Below are 17,189 nucleotides of genomic sequence, written 5' to 3'. Positions count from 1 at the left end.
GCATGGGTCTTGCATGCCGTCAATTCTGCCTTTAATTGGCGAAGTACCACTTCACACGAGTTGAACATCTGGGGCTGGACACAGTCTATGGCAAGCAATAGTTTGGCCTTTGTTGCTACATGGGGATTTTTTGACCCCGCCAAATGTACAATCAACCATAAAACTTCCCTCATAGACTAAGATTGAATCCTCTCTATCAGGACTCTGTTGTTGAATAATCCAGTCCCAGGAATGCAGTATATATCTACCAACTCTGATGTAGATCGTTGATCTGACCTACCACCAGTAAGGTTTTCATGTGCCCCATGGCACAACAAACCTGTCAAAAAGTAAATATCATCCCGGTCCATTTCCAGCTCTTGATCTCCAATCCTGAACACTTGCTCGTGTTCATCCCAACAATGTATGATCCATCTCAGTAGCTCCTCCTGTCCTTTCATCAGCTCTAGCCATGCATACCTGAACAAACCACAGCATCAATGCAAGTATGTAAGCTGGATCATTTCTCATCAACAATTCCTCATTGTCATGGGCCTGTTCTCTCCATAGGTGAGTCATTTCAGCTCAAAACCTGCACAAAATAACCCTTCAATCAGTTAAAATGGGGCAAAATCACTTAAGGAATCTATGCATGAGGGTTTCAAATGTGCCATACTACCTTAATTCCCATAGTAGTGCTACACATGGAGGATTAATGTCCTCTCATGGCTCGTACAGAGCATTTAACGCTCCCTACTGGCTTGCTGGAGGGCATTAGTATGCAAAAATGGCTCTAGGGCACCTTAGATCTGCAAATATCCACCCACAAAACTGATTAAAAAAGGGTTTAATAAAGCATAGAGCGAGGTTTTAGCTCTCACCTGGCACTAACGACACGTCGAATGGTTGCCCGGATCTCCTGCAATGGTCCGCGGAAAATCTGCTCCTCTTTAGCTCCAACTAGCTCTCACAAACTTCAAACTAGTGAAAATGATGCATGTGAAAGCTCAAGGCATTTCTTTATATAACTATGAGAGACATGATTTCTTGAAAATCATTAAAGAGGAATAGTCCATTCTACATGCTTTTTTTATCATGCATGAACCTAGATAGTAGGAATTGCTGCCTTTTTACTGCTTTTGATGAAAGCACTTCAGGAATGACAAGCAGTAAAAGCTGCATGCAAGACTTTCAACAGCACTGTTAGGGATATTTTATTTCTCTTTAAAAAATACAAACATCCCCGAGCTTTTGTCCTTGCGCTTGTTAAATCTATGCAACAATAAATAGAGTACTTTTGGAGACATTTTATCGCTCTTTAAAAAATATAAACACCTCCGATTTTTTGTGTTAGAGCTCGTTAAACATACATACCACAAACCCGTAAAGCACTTTTTTGGGAAATTTTATCGCTCTTTAAACAATACAAACATCCCCGAGTTTTTCATCCTTTGCACTCATTAAACATATGCAAACGATGTCCCTGATTTTTTCATCCTTTGCACTCATTAAACATATGCAAACGATGCTCTGAGCACCTCTTTTTTGATCTAGTTCCAGCTCATAAACTGAAAAAGACCAACGGAGCATCCTTTTTAGGCACTTTTTTCTGTCTCTTTAAACTAAAAAAATCCTAAGCTGTGTCTTGCTACTCGTTAAAAATGCTAAAGATGACCCGAGCATTATTTTAGGTACTTTTTTCAAGCTCGTTAGAAAATGAAAAATCACGAGTATTTGTTATTGAGCTCGTTAAAGTGTCACGACAAAACACGATTTTAGTCTTCCACCTCATACTCGTAACAAAATGAGGTTGACATCTATTGGAAAAAGGTTTCTCTTTATCCAGGTCCAGTAGATTAAATATGGAAAAGTAACTGATACGGGTACACTATTAACCTTTTGTCGCACCCGTTTAACAACTATGAAAAAGGGACCACCATGGAGTCTCTCTTTATGATCTTTTCAGACTCTCTAAAGATGAAAAGATCACCGAGTTGTCTAGTCTGGACTCATTAAAAATTAGATGGGGAAAAGTGGAAATACAACCGTATCCTGAAGCGTGGTTTGGAAGAAAAAGTTCCCTTGAACATGGCACTCCCTCAAATAAACTGTCATTTTGAAAGGCTCTCAATATCAACCCTACCAACCTATGAGTTTTTAGCCTATATACCCGGATGCCATTGTATCTCCATATCTTAAACACTCTATAGTGTTCATGAGTCTAGTGCTGTCTAGTTAAAACTGTTGTCATGGATTCTATTGTTCAAGGGTCCCTACTGGTTTCCTCGATCAACTGACCCTAGATATCCTTTCATCATGCCCTTCGTTGTTTAGACCCAAAAGCTCAAAAGATTTTTCAGAAAACAAAATCATCCTTGTCCAGTTTTGTGTCGACTGATGTAGGACATGTCATTGCCTACCTTTCGTCAAGTTCCTTCCTATCGACTTCAACACTCTATCTAGGAAGATAACCCAGAAGCACATTCAGTGCCTTGGTACTTGCAGACATTAGTGGCAGGTTACCTTGTGCTTGATCAGGAGTTTTCATCATGGGCTCTTGGTTAAGAAATTCTACGAGTGTTCGATGACAAAAAATCTTTCACATTCGTTAGTTTACACTGTGCATCTTGGAGACCATCACCATTATCAGTGGCCTTCCTCGCATACGTTAACAGTCTCCATTATTGGCTGGTAACCAGATGATTTCGTGCATGTTCGACGTCAACTCATTTTATCACATGTACTAATCTATGCTGTTCGGTGAAGAAGGAATCAAGACCTTGGGTAGAGGCTTGCATCATTCACCCTTGTTTCCTCTCCCAAGCTGCGATATTGTTCTTTGAAGACAACCATTTTAGGATAATCTATTATGACACTGGATTCGCCTTGTGCCATCTTGGCGGCCAACATTGTTATATCTTTGAGGAGAAGGTTATGCTGACATAGCTACTGAGAATGGAAATGTCTGACTCAGGACATGATTTTAGCAGTTCATATATATGTACTTTTGTTGTATTATGTTTTCCTTGTTGCCCGAAACTTCTCTCTCTACAAAGATTTCGACAGGAAATTACAGTATTTTCATAAAGTATTTCGGCCATCGTCTCTACCTCTAATCTCATACTTTAGGGGCCATCTGTTATAGGACAAATTGGCCTCCTAATCAACTCAAAGGAGAAAGACAAGACGACTGAAAGAATGACCACAATGTTAGGACCAGAATCCACACTAATGCTCTCTGTACACTAATAACCTGCTTTATAAAGCTTGTTTACAAGCATAAAGGAGCGTTAGTCAACCTGCTAACTCATGTTGTTAGACCAGGGGGAGCGTTAGTGAACTTTAGTGATGCTCAAAGTGGTTAAGCCAATGAATCTGCCATTAAATATCTAGATATTATTTCCCTAAATTTGTGCAAGAAAAGCAGGGAAACTCCAAAAATCAAGATATTTGGAGAAATTCTATTCTAGAAACAGAGGCAAGTGGAAAAAGCTGGTAAAAGAGGTAGGGTCATGGTTTTTACCTAAATTAACTACAGGTGGAGTTGGGAAGCCCTAATTTGATTGCTATTTAAGCAAAGAGAGGACCATTGCACAACAGTCAGAGCATTTAGAAGGATAGTACATGGTGCTGTTGTGATATTGTCATATTCTTGAAGGAGCTAGCTGAAAGAGGGAGAGAGAGAGAGAGGAAGAAGGGATAAGGAAGGCTGATACAATAGGGTTGTTATAATCACTCTTTTGAATATAGGACTGTGGTTGTGTTCCACAACTCGAAGTTTCAGTGATATTGTGCATTTATTTGTCCATTTTGATGCTTGTTGTGTTGAGTAGATTAGTTACACATTTATACATGTTTGTTACAGATTCTTTCATTAATCGTCAGAAGTATATGCTGTGATTGGTTTGCTTCATTATTTTGTGTAGGAATCATCTTGGAGATGGTCAAGAGGAGTTCTTCTTACCGCATGGAGATCCCCAAGTGAATCTAGAAAGAACCAAAGGTGATCCTTTCTCCATATCTTGTCAATATATGTCAGATAGATGAGCATGTGTGTAATAGGTACCTTTTGCAGATAACCTTACGGTATGTCGGAAGTCCCGGGAAGACTTTTGAGGGTAGTTTTCATCCCATGCATTTTACCCCATAGCAGAACTGGCGACTCTGCTGGGGACTATACATTTAGTTCCCGGTTATCTAGACTCCTCTCAGATCTCTTCTATGAGCTTCCCGCTTCTTCATATCCTTCTCTAATCCACCATCTAGTTTGTTGCATCTTGCAAAGTTGCTTTCTCTTTAGAAACTGATCCCAAAAGCGCTATTTTTGAGCTCTTTCCCTCACCAATGTAGGTTTTTGGTCTAAATAGATCTTTATAAAGCTCTTTGACTATGCACATGGAGTGTTAGTAGCCAAACTAAAGCTCTGTTTACACATAGACAGAGTGTTAGTGACCCATTTCCATGCTTTCCATGAGATCTTGTGGACCAAAAGGCGGGGAACTTGTCCCAAGGACTAAGGAAGGATCTGCAATAGTATCATGCTAACAAATTTGGTGTCTTAAAATTTATTTTTTAAGAAAATGCTTTAGTTTTTCTCTCAAAAAAGAATTTTTTGTTGAAAGAAAAGCTAACAAACTGTACATCTCTTTCTGTCGAAATAGTTGTAGGCTGCTTTGTTTTGGTTAAATAGTTATTAGGGAATATTGAGAAAAGGAACTTTCGGCTATGCAAAGTGTTGAAATGACTTTAGATGCACTGAAGAATATGTTAGCGCTCGAATCTGCCTCAGGCTGAGGAAGACAAAACTCGAGGCCACATCAAACCACACTCAGCCTCGTAGCTAGCCCTACGAGGACAGGAGAGGGCTCTCTCCGAGTCTATCTCGGCAAAAGGTTTTCAAAATGGCTGAGATGACTCAAAATTAATATTGATTTTAGGCTAGTAAAGAGATAGGAAGGTTTGTTTTAGATTTTTTGAGTTTTTTGCTGGAGAAATGGGAAAACCAATTTTGGGTGCGGGGATTGAGGTCAGATTTTTGCAGAGATCGAGTTGGGGCGAGGTAGGCAATAGTTTTGATGCCTTTTAATCAGGTGAATGGACGGATCAGAATGACAAGGAGTTGAAGAGGGAAAAAGAGAATATGGATCCTCTTCAAACTGACGAAAACATGGAAAATCAAACAAACTTAAAGGCAGAGCATAACAATCTATGGATTCTACCTTAACACTTCATTTGTTCAATTGCAGAAGATGAAAGAAGGAAAATGATACACATTAACAACTTAAAATTACAGAAAGAAGCACACCATCAACACACAAAGCCACAAGGATCCCAACAGGTGTTGCAAAATCTCTGATCTTCCCTTAGCCAAAATATGAAAATATGTACAATAGTGTCCAAAATCTTCCCAAGAGTCCAACCCTGAAAATGACTAAGAATTTTACATAATATAGACCAAGTCAACCCATTCCCTAGCCTCTAGGGGTTGAGATCCTCCTTCTAGGAGCAGTTTCAACCAATTCTAAACAAGGAACTGAAAACTAGGTAGTCAAACAACTAACCCCTATATGCTAGGAAACTGATTCATTCATTAAATTTTTGCTATTTTGTGAATGAATCATCTAGAATAGGTAATATAGTGCCAAAATTACATCATATACATCAAATTACATCAAGGAAAACCAAAAATTACATCAAGAGGTGAAACTGGTCAAAACTGGCCGAAATTCTGAGCTGGAAAGTGAAAAAATTGGCCAAAATCCTCAATGCGGAGTGTCCTGATCTCTACGCGCAGCGCACTTTTCAGGCTGATTTTGAGGCACTTCCTAGCATCCAAATTGAGCTTAGGTTGGCTTGTTGGAAATCCCTGGATGTCTACTTTCCAACCCAAGTGGAATTTTCCCATTTGGTGTCCATTTTCCCCTCCAAAAGTTCATTCTCCCAAGACTGCTTCCTGTGTGTCCAACAAGGGGCAGTGAGGTCATTGTTTGCATGTTTTTTGACCCTTTGGGGACCCAAACATTGATGAAATGCCTTGGAAATAGCTGAGGAGGTATATTTCATCATGAAAAATCCAAAAATGCAAACCATTTGTGATTTGGACATCCCAATCTTATGGGTAGCGCGCCGTGCGTTGAGCCAAAAAACCTGTTTTTAGAGCCAAAAAATTCAAAATTGACAAAATTTTCTCCAAATTCCTTGAAATTTGGGCTGGGGGTCCCCAATCAAGTACCATGCTCAGCCAAAGAGGCTTCGGCCAAAATCCAAAGTGGATCCGACCTCTTCCGCTGTTTTAGTGCTTGGCTCAACCTCCTTTTCAAAATCTTCATTTTTGCTTTGTTGGCATGCATGTGAGCCCAATAATGATGTTTCATGTGTCGGAGCATATCTTTATCTCTATTAGCCTTTGCCAACAAATTCTCTAAGTGAATGTTGACCCTCTCGAGCCAAGTCTCCCGGTCAGCTTCATGGGTGTCATCTCATGTATATGTCTTCGGGCAGCTTGTCGGTCTTCACGGATTTGTCGCAGCTCCATAAGTGTGTGTTGAAATCAAAACTTCAATGCATACTCAAAGTCCAAATATGTTTACCAAAGCATCATACAAACCAAGCCATAATGGACAATGCTCTGTTTTCAATAAATTGACAAAAACAGTCCCCTTTTGACAAATGAGCAAAATACAAAGTGTGCTCTTTGGAATGTTAGATTAGGGTGCACAAATGAGTAAGGAGTTGGTTTGTCATCAATGGAGGATGAGGGACATCTTACTAAACCACCCACATATTTTTTAAAACAATTTAAGGGATGCCTCTGTTATGAACCTAGGGTTTCATTTTCCCAAAACCCAATACATTAAATCCCCTCTTTGAATCATATATTCAACACCCTAATCATTACTAGGCAGCAAGAACATACCTATTTGCAAGCTAGGAGTAAGTTTGGTTGAGTTCTGGATGTATAGACAAATGTTTCCTGTGGCTGAGATCCAACGTGCAACACGCAACCCCAATGCGCAGCGCACCATCCAACGCGCAGCGCCTGTGTAATTTTGCACTGGCTCAAACTGCCCAATGAGCAGCGCACCACCCAACGCGCACTTCCTATGCGCAACGCACTTTTGAAGGAGGCTTTTGGATGCCTTCCTGGTGTCCAAATCGGGCGCAAGATAGCTCGTTGGAAAGTTTTTTGAGTCTACTTTCCAAAAAAAGTTTAATTTTTCAATTTGGTGTTCATTTTCCTTGTGAAAAATCAAATCTTCCAAGACTGGTCAAAATGTGCCAAAAGAGGCTGCCTCAAGGCAGAGTACTGTTGCAGTCAACTTTTGAATGTCTTGCTAAACAATTGGGCTCATGATAGCTCATTGGAAAGATATTTTTGCCTAGTTATCCTTTTACGCATCAAGAAAGTTATTTGACCAACCAAGCTAGAAGAAAAATTGATTTTCCCAAGGTCACTTTAGAGGTGCATCAATTCTCCCGAGGCGATTGTATTTTGACATTTCTCCAAAACCATTATACCTGTGTAAAAAGTGAAGGAGGTTTTTCTTCCTTGGCCTGTTTTGGAAAAAAAAATCTCTCAGGTTTCCCAAATTAATCTTTTATTGCTCTGAAGTATCATTTGAGTGAAACCTATCCCACTGTGTGAAACAAGGGATTTTGTCGAAATGAAGCGAAATGAAGGGGATAAGGGGCTTCTAAATTCTTGGGGAAATTTTTGGAAGTAGGGAGGGATGTTAGGAAGCAGGGTAAAGTGGAATCTTAGAGATCGAGTGAGGGGAAGGGGTCCAAAAGGGCAAAACACAGGCCTAGCCTAGAAAATTGCCAAGTTGTGGCAAGAAACTAGGGTTTGTGGAAAAATGAGGAATTTGGGGAATCTCAGTGATGGGAAGTGTTTAATAAGGTACATTAAGGATAGGGGAAGGTGTATGAACATTAGGATAAAAGTTTTTCTGATGATTTGACCATTCAAGAGAAACTGCCTTCAGAACCCTTGGAGAGGGAAATGAACCTTGCCTAAGCGTAGCTGAAGCATGAACAAGGTGTAAAATGACCCATTGGAACCTGACATGATGATGAAAACCCTCTGAATGATGATACATTCAGCTGAATGATGACATGGACTGACATTTGGGGAACTTTGAAAAGAGTGAAAGCAAACCCTAGACCTAATGCCTAGTGACCAAATTTCGCTTGAAGACTCTTTGAAATGACAAAATTGACCTTGACACCTTAAAATCACTTTGTAAGAGAATATTTGATCACTGGAGGAAGGCCACAAAGGTTGACACTAACAGAATACATGAATATGTGAAATGATACATGTGTAGAATAAGACTTGTTTGCATAAGAAATTGAATTTTTTTTCAAAGCATAGTTTTGCATGGTTTATCGAGTCGAGAGTGTCATCATATTCATACGTCAATACCCCCTCCGAAGACAAATAAAAAGTACACTAAAATTTACACTAAAATCAATCAGATACTCTTTTTTAGAGCAAACCAACATTAGATAGATTAGGACCTTGGGTTAAGAGAGTGAGTCAACTACCCAAGGTTGAAAATCAAACTAGTGTCATTAAAGAGTGAAAAATCCTTCTGCACTCATATTATCAGGACCACTCCACTCACACTAGAGTGAAATACGAGAAAACATCGGATTGTAATCGAAGGTAGCCCGCCTTCTTTTACATCTCCCTTCGACATTCTGTGTAACGGGTGTCCCTTTGGGGATTTCGAAACTGAGTCAGGGACTCAGGTACCCTGCCCACACAGCGTGCTGTCTACGACTATGTTCCCCCTGATAATGTCTATGATTTGAGGTATCTCTAGTGGCCAATACTTCTAAGTACTTACCTAAGGTGACTGGGACGGGCTGTCCTGGTATCTCAAATGGATGGAACTACTTTGTCTTCCTTTTTTGGGAGGGTGCTCCTCTTCACGAGAGTACTTGGCCCCTCAATTTGAGGTTCGGGCGAAGCTCAAAAGTAACCGTAACCGTACATTTGGCCATCTTTCTCTGTTACTCATTGAGACACTAGGTTTCATCTCCAGTAATCGTGTTTATTAGACAAGGTAATTTCACTTTGTTTGCTTATTGTCATTTTAGTGTACTTTTTTTCTTTTAAGGTACCTGAGTGCTATCGCTTTTGAGACTTAAAGCATATCACCTTAAAATTTACGAGTCATTGTGGCTACATCCGGCCGTCACCGTCAATCCAAATGGTTGTTAGGACTTCCTCCACTCACTATGGAGGATCTGCCAAGATCCACTGACTTGGTTTCCTCATCTTCGATGAATCAATCTCCTAAATCGCAGACGGGATCTGTCTGGACGACCGACAATTCTAGTTTGCCAAAGGATTTCTTCACGGAAGGATTTCTTCCTCATTTTAACACTCCACTTACAGATCTGTCAGAACCTATCATTGTTCCCGTCGTACCTATACTTCACTCTTCACTAGGAGGAACTCTCCCATCTATTCAGTTGACACCTCAAGGATTGTGGAATTATAGAGACACTGTGAGTCCTCTACCACTTCCCTAGTTGACGGTCATCACAACACCGACAATGTGGAACCCTGCAACCCTGTTTGTCCCAGGTACTGCAACTCACATATCATCCTCTATCAGCGGAACCCAGTAGATTCCAGGTTCCACTCCTATGGTGCGCCAAAGCATACCTTCGACTAGTGCCACATATAGTGCTCCATATAACACTTAATGTGGCACTATGGTCACGGTTCTAGTTTACCAAAACCAAGGTTGGCCACCAATGTATGGTTATAACCCCCAGATTCAGATACCTGCGGCGGTTCCCAATATGCACATGGCAGTGGGGAATGTCACAATTCCCCCGCCGTTTTCAGGCATGCATGGACAGTTGTTGATTGACATGAATTTTCCTTATGTCAATCAAAGCCATATGGTCAGTTCAGTGTTGCGTGGAAATCCACAAGGGATTCCCACTCACAAGCTCAGATGAGTCAAGGGGTTAGTGCTTATACTGGGGGCAACTTCATACCCCCGTATCAAAACCCTCATGGTAATCCAATTTACAACTCTATACCACAAAGCAACTATTACACCTCTCAACCCATGTACAACATGGGGAACCAAATGATGGGAGGAGCATAGAGCTCCTCTGGTCATCCGTCTTCACAATGTTCTGAGTCGGGGCACCCAACAATTTTCTTTTTTTGGCAACATTGGATATACCCAACTTATACAAGTTGACTAACGACCAAATCTACCATAACCTAAAATGGCCGTTGATCCCGCATAAAATACTGGTGGATATTCCTAAATTTGATGGAAAACAAGGGGAGGATCCAGGCACTCACGTCACCACCTACCATCTATGGTGTGTTTCTAACTCCATGGTGGATGATAGTGTCCAGTTGTGTCTTTTTCCCCGCACCCTCACTGGCAATGCTAAAAAGTGGTATATTGAATGACCACATGCATTAGTGAATACCTTTGATGCTTTGGTCATGGAGTTCCTAAAGCACTTTCAGTTACCTATCCATTACGAGACAGGGATGAAACTCCTCACTTCGTTTCGTCAGGATACCTCCACCCACATATCCAATCATATCCATGAATGGAGATGTAGGCGAAGGTTAGTCAAAGCCCCCATCCCTGATTTTCTCTTAACATACTGGTTTTGTAAGTCGCTACTCCCACAAATCGATAGAGATGTTGCTCTAGGTGGTGCGGTCATAGAAGACCAATCTATACGTCATGCCCAACACTTGTATTTAATTTATTCACAATCTGGAACTCTCTACGAAATTATCCCCTATGCTCTCGATAACCCTAATCCTCCCACCACTCAGTGCCTTGGAGAACATGTTGATGGGATTGTCTATGCAACCTCCACGAGCGCTGTGAGACAAATCAATGGGTCCGTTGCCAAGTTGGCAGTGGACCCCTCTACCAAAACAACTGCTCTTCCTGCCACTGTGATTAACTCTGTGCAGTCTACACAGAAATACAGTAGCAAGAACAAGAAAAAATAGAACAAGACCGCTCCTTCTGAGGAGTAGTCATCTAAGTAGCCCAACTCGAAATAGAAGGCCATTGCGCCTACTGATACAGAAAAGGATAAAGGCACCAACTATTCATGCAAACTCTGTCTTGAAGATCACGTAACCTGGCGTTGTCTATGTCTTCAAGAATGCACGGATTACCTTACCAAGAAAGATTCTGGTAAGGCACCGGTTGTCCTTAGAAATCCTTTTCCTGATCAACAGTAGCAACATATCATTGCCAACCAAACGCCACCCACATCAGGGGGTAGCGATGGTTCAAAAAAACCTTCAGCTGGTGAAGGAAATTCTACCGTTTATACTTTTGAAATTGTAGAACTAATAACCAGAGCCAAATCATATGAATCTCCTGTCGCTTCGGTAGTAAAATCATCCGCAGGTTAAAACCCATCTTCGCCCAACGATTTGTGAATCGAAAGGCTGGTTGAGGACTTTGTAATTCGACCCCCCAAGGGGGCACTTTGACGCACAATGCACAACACATCTGTACGTGCCGCTCAACACTACAATATCATAGAGGATTTGGCACAAGCGCTGTCAACTATGTCGGTGCTTGAAGTATTACAAACATGCCCCAACTAAAGGAAAGATTTGTTTTTGACCATTGGGGGTATTGACCCTACAGATTCAATGCTTTCCATTTTCAACATGGACAAGTGTACACCTCCCCTTTTCCACCAGCTTGCATTTCAAGTGCATATCACTTCGAAAGGGAAAGGTATACACCAAACTCTCATCGACGAATGTGCTTTGACCTGCATCATGTCGGCTTCATGTTGGATCGCCTTGGGTTCCCAAACCCTCTCGCCGCCATCAAACTCCCTTAAATCTTTCAATGGCCACACCTTTATCCCAAAAGGATACATAGCTAGTTTTCCCATCACTTTGGCTGGGAAAACTTTAACGATGGATGTAGATGTCGTAGACCGAAAACTCAACTATAATCTGTTGCTACGTCGCAATTGGACATATGCCATGATGGCTTTCGTATCCACTATCTTTCATATCATCCTATTTCCATTGGATGGAAAGGTCATAAGAGTGGATCAGTTTTCTTTCTGCACCTTTGATTATTCACCATTACCAAACGGCTCTGTACCCCTAGTAGGAGGTGTAATTGATAGTTTTGTCAGTATCGGTATCAGTCTATTGAAGGCTTCCTCCCTGATGGGTTGTTTTCCTCTTCCGTCGTTGAAGGTTCCACAATTGGTCAACATGCCTTCATCAATTCCTCATGAACTGACCGATCCCTCGACCCTAATGGTGCCTTCATACCTTGACACATTTGGAGACCAGATGCCGTTGTCATTAGCTGAATCGGTCTACAAAGGCATTTAATCAGCATCCACATCTCCGGTCAAGTTGGCTATCACCGACGGTACCACCCCCCTTCCCATAACTGCTCTTCCTTTGGTTCCATGTGATTAACTTGCCACAACAGACGAAGCCATTAGAGAAATCATGAGTTTTGGAGAGCAATATTGGGAGGAATGGCATATTCAGGGTTCGACATTTGATTCGAACATGATGCCACTCCAAGTCCTGTCCTCTGACACAAACGAAATCATTTCCCCACCATATACAAGCATTCAAACTCTTAAGGTGGATGAAAATATGGACGACACTTCTAGATCATTACCCATAGATAGTTTAGTCACGACAGGCACCATGGAAGACACCCAGATGAGAGCAGATTGCAATCTTGAGGAAGTTGCAAACCCACCTGCCTACATGAGGAATTCCATGAAGAATTTGTTTGGTCTCAAGAGGAAATGTTTGACTTTAACCCGTCGTTTCTCGTGCATGAGATCCAACTTTACGATGAAGCAAAATAGAATTGGTGGCCACTTCCTTCCCTCGATATAGCCGTTGAACCCATGCCCGGCCCTACGGCCGAAGAAGAATGCCTACTATATCTCAAACAACTAGATAAAACTCGGAGAGCTACCGATTTAGCACTCGCAGCTCACAATGAGCGGGTACAAGCTAGATTTGCACAAGCGGTTAGGTTTTCTTCTTTCCAAGAGGGTGACTTCATATCACTCTATCATTCAAAAGATAATCTCTTGGAGGCATGCACGCTTCAACCCATTTGGCTAGGTCCCTATGTCATAACTAAAGTCCTCCCTTCAGGGGCATATGAACTACAGGACTGGGATGGAAACCCACTCAAGGAGCCCACATACGGGCTCTATCTGAAAAAGTATTTTGCCTAGTGTCATGCTGGGTAGGAGCTTTGTAATTTTATGTATTCATAAGTTTTTCACCCCTTTTTTTTATGTGATTGGATTATTTTTGCTAATTAGTGGAGTACTTGTCTCATACATTTTGTTCTCAATGCGAATGTCGTCGTTGCCCCTAGTATACGTAGGATACGCGGATGGTGCCAGTCGTCACACACGGCACATTGCATCAGCTGCTTGGGTCATCTATACACTTGAGTTGGAACTATTTTGCTCCGGGGAGGTCTTTCTTGGTACTGCCACCAACAATATTGCCGAGTACATGTCCATCATCTCGCTTCTCATGGACGTGTCATCAAGGGGCATCTCCAATCTGGTGGTCAGGTTAGACTCCCAGCTAGTCGTTATGCAATTGGCCAATCATTATCACATCCGTAATCCCACCTTGTCACGTAACTATCTAATGGTACACCTCTTGGAACGCCGATTTGACACAATCACATATGAGCATGTACCTCGAGAATTAAATACTATCGTTGATTTGTTAGCTAACTATGTATTAGATTGGCATTTGTCACATTTGTTATAATAAGCATGCATGAGAAGTAAAAAAATTTACTAAAGTTAAAAAATTGTCACAAAAAACATATTTTAAACACATTTACACCAACAAAAAATACCAAAAGATATATGTATATATATATATAGATCGAAATCCAGTTTTTTACATAAAAAATATTCCAAAACTTGGATGAATTAAGTACAAAATGGCTCAAAGCCCAGCTATAAACGCTCATATGGCTACGCCATAACACCTTCTAAAATGAGCCTATTGCTCCAAAAAAGCTAAAACAGCTCTAGCTACCTTCCAAAGAGGAACCAGAAACTGCTCAGGTACACCAACAGTGTGTCGCTGCATGTGAGCAGGAATCTTCCTCATAGGAAAGGGAGCGACACCCATAGTTAAACCCTCTAGGTTCCTCAGAACCTCATGGAGACTGTCGGTATCACCCCCTCCAGCATGTAGTTGGCCACTGCGTCGCACATAGTGAGGTTGACCTGCAGGTCATTCTGGCGCCACATTTGCGTTAAGCATAAAAGTTTCAAGTCAGTTCTTATCTCATCGCTAAAAAACATTACATATACATTCAAAATTAGAAAAGTAGTTAAGTAATATCGACATTATTCTCACCTTGAGGACCCCAGTTGGTCCTGGGTGGTAGCATCAAGTCTGTGTCATCGGTGAAGTCCATGCCTTCATAGGCATAGTCATCAACAATCATGATCTGGCTGCAAAGCCACTGGAAGAAGTTTTCGTCAAAAAAGTACGGGAGTGGTCCTCCTCCTGTACGAGGATCAAGTGATGACCAGGGACCCTACCTCAGCCCCTTCAGATCAAAGGGACCTAAGCTCACCCGTGGGTGCATGATAGGTACCCTCTCAAGGATAAATGAGACTATGATAGTACCGTACCCAAAACTATGTTGGGTACAGGTCTTGCATGCTGTGAATTCTGCCTTCAACTGGCGAAGGACCACTTCACACCAGTTGAACATTTGTGGCTAGACACAGTCTATGGCAAGCAACAGTTGGGCCTTTGTTGCTACGTGGGTACTTTTTAACCCCACCAAAAGCATAATCAACCATAAAACTGCCCTCATAGACCGAGATCTAATCCTCTCTATCAGGACTCTGTTGCTGACTAATCCACTCCTAGGGATGCAGTAGATATCTACCAGCTCTGATGTAGATCGTGGATCTGACCTGCCATCGGTAAGGTTTGCATGTGCCCCAAGGCACAATAAACTCGTCAAAAAGTAAATATCATCCTGGTCAATTTCCAGCTCTTGATCTCCAATCCTGAACACTTGCTCATGTTCATCCTAGCGTTGTATGATCCATCTTAGTAGCTCCTCCTGTCCTTTCATCAGCTCTAGCCTTGCATACTTCAACAAACCGCAGTGGCGCAATGCAAGTACGCAAGCTGGATCATTTCACATCAGCAATTCCTCATTGTCATGGGCCCGTTCTCTCCATAGGTGAGTCATTTCAGCTCAAAACTTGCACAAAATAACCCTTCAATCAGTTAAAATGGGGAAAAATCACTTAAGGAATATATGCATGAGGATTTCAAATGTGCCCTATTGCCTTAATGTCCCTCCTAGTGCTACACAAGGAGGATTAACGCCCTCTCATGCTTCGTACAGAGTGTTTAACGCTCCCTACTGGCCTGCTGGAGGGCGTTAGTACGCAAAAATGGCTCTAGGGCACCTTAGATCTGCAAATTTTCACCCAAAAAACTAATAAAAAAGGTTTAATAAAACATAGAGCAAGGTTTTAGCTCTCCCCTGGCACTAATGACACGTCGAATGGTTTCTCGGATCTCCTGCAATGGTCCACAGAAAATCTATTCCTCTTTAGCTCCAACTAGCTCTCACAAACTTCAAACTAGTGAAAATGATGCATGTGAAAGCTCAAAGAATTTCTTTATATAACTATGAGAGACATGATTTTTTGAAAATCATTAAAGAGGAATAGTCCACTCTACATGATTTTTTATCATGCATGAACCCAGATAATAGGAATTGCTGCCTTTTTACCGCCTTTGATGAAAGCACTTTAGGAATGACAAGCAGTAAAAGCTGCATGCAAGACTTTCAAGAGCACTATTAGGGATATTTTATTGCTATTTAAAAAATACAAACATCCCCAAGCTTTTTTCCTTGCGCTCGTTTAATCTATGCAACGATAAATAAAGCACTTTTGGAGACATTTTATCGCTCTTTAAAAAATATAAACACCTCCGAGTTTTTGTGTTAGAGCTCGTTAAACATACATACCACAAACCCGTAAAGCACTTTTTTGGGATATTTTATCGCTCTTTAAACAATACAAACATCCCTGATCTTTTCATCCTTTGCACTCATTAAACATATGCAAACGATGCTCTGAGCACCTCTTTTTTGATCTAGTTCTAGCTCATAAACTGAAAAAAGACCAACGGAGCATCCTTTTTAGGAACTTTTTTCTTGCTCTTTAAACTGAAAAAATCCCGAGCTGTGTCTTGCTGCTCATTAAAAATGCTAAAGATGACCCAAGCATTATTTCAAGTACTTTTTTCAAGCTCGTTAAAAAATGAAAAATCCCGAGTTTTTGTTACTGAGCTCATTAAAGTGTCCCGACAAAACATGAGTTTAGTCTGCCACCTCGTACTCGTAACAAAATGAGGTCAACATCTATTCGAAAAAGGTTTCTCTCTATCCAGGTCCAGTAGATTAAATATGGAAAAGTAACTGATACGGGTATACTATTAACCTTTTGTCGCACTCATTTAAAAACTATGACAAAGGGACCACCATGGAGTCTCTCTTTACGATCTTTTCAGACTCTCTAAAAATTAAAAGATCACCGAGTTGTCTAGTCTGGACTCTTTAAATACATAGACAAGATATAGAGACATTCTTTTTACAATACTTTTCAGACTCTTAAAAGATGAAAAAATCGATGAGTTTGCCTGTCTAGACTCATTAAACTAATAAGATAGGGTAAAGAGTTGTTCTTTTTGCGATCCTTTTCAAACTCTCTAAACATGAAAAGATCGATTAGTTTACCCGTCTAGACTCATTAAAAATCAGATGGGGAAAAGTGGAAATACAACCGTACCCTGAAGCATGGTTTGGCAACAAAAGTTCCCTTGAACATGGCACTCCCTCAGATAAACCGTCATTTTGATAGCCTCTCAATATGAACCCTACCAACCTATGATTTTTTAGCCTATATGCCCTGATGCCATTGCATCTCCATATCTTAAACACTCTGTAGTGTTCATGAGTCTAGTTCTGTCTGGTTAAAACCGTTTTCGTGCCTTCTATTGTTCAAGGGTCCCTACTTGTTTAATTTTGATCACTGATGGCAGTGTGAAGACACTGACACTAACATTGGCTCCAATGGGGATGGTAGCTCCTTGGAGGTGCCAAGAA

This window comes from Pinus tabuliformis, chromosome 7, assembly GCF_031772625.1.
Source record: "Pinus tabuliformis cultivar Carrire ecotype Pingquan chromosome 7, CPIR1, whole genome shotgun sequence".
Lineage (NCBI taxonomy): Eukaryota > Viridiplantae > Streptophyta > Pinopsida > Pinales > Pinaceae > Pinus > Pinus tabuliformis.
This window is presented reverse-complemented; position numbering follows the sequence as displayed.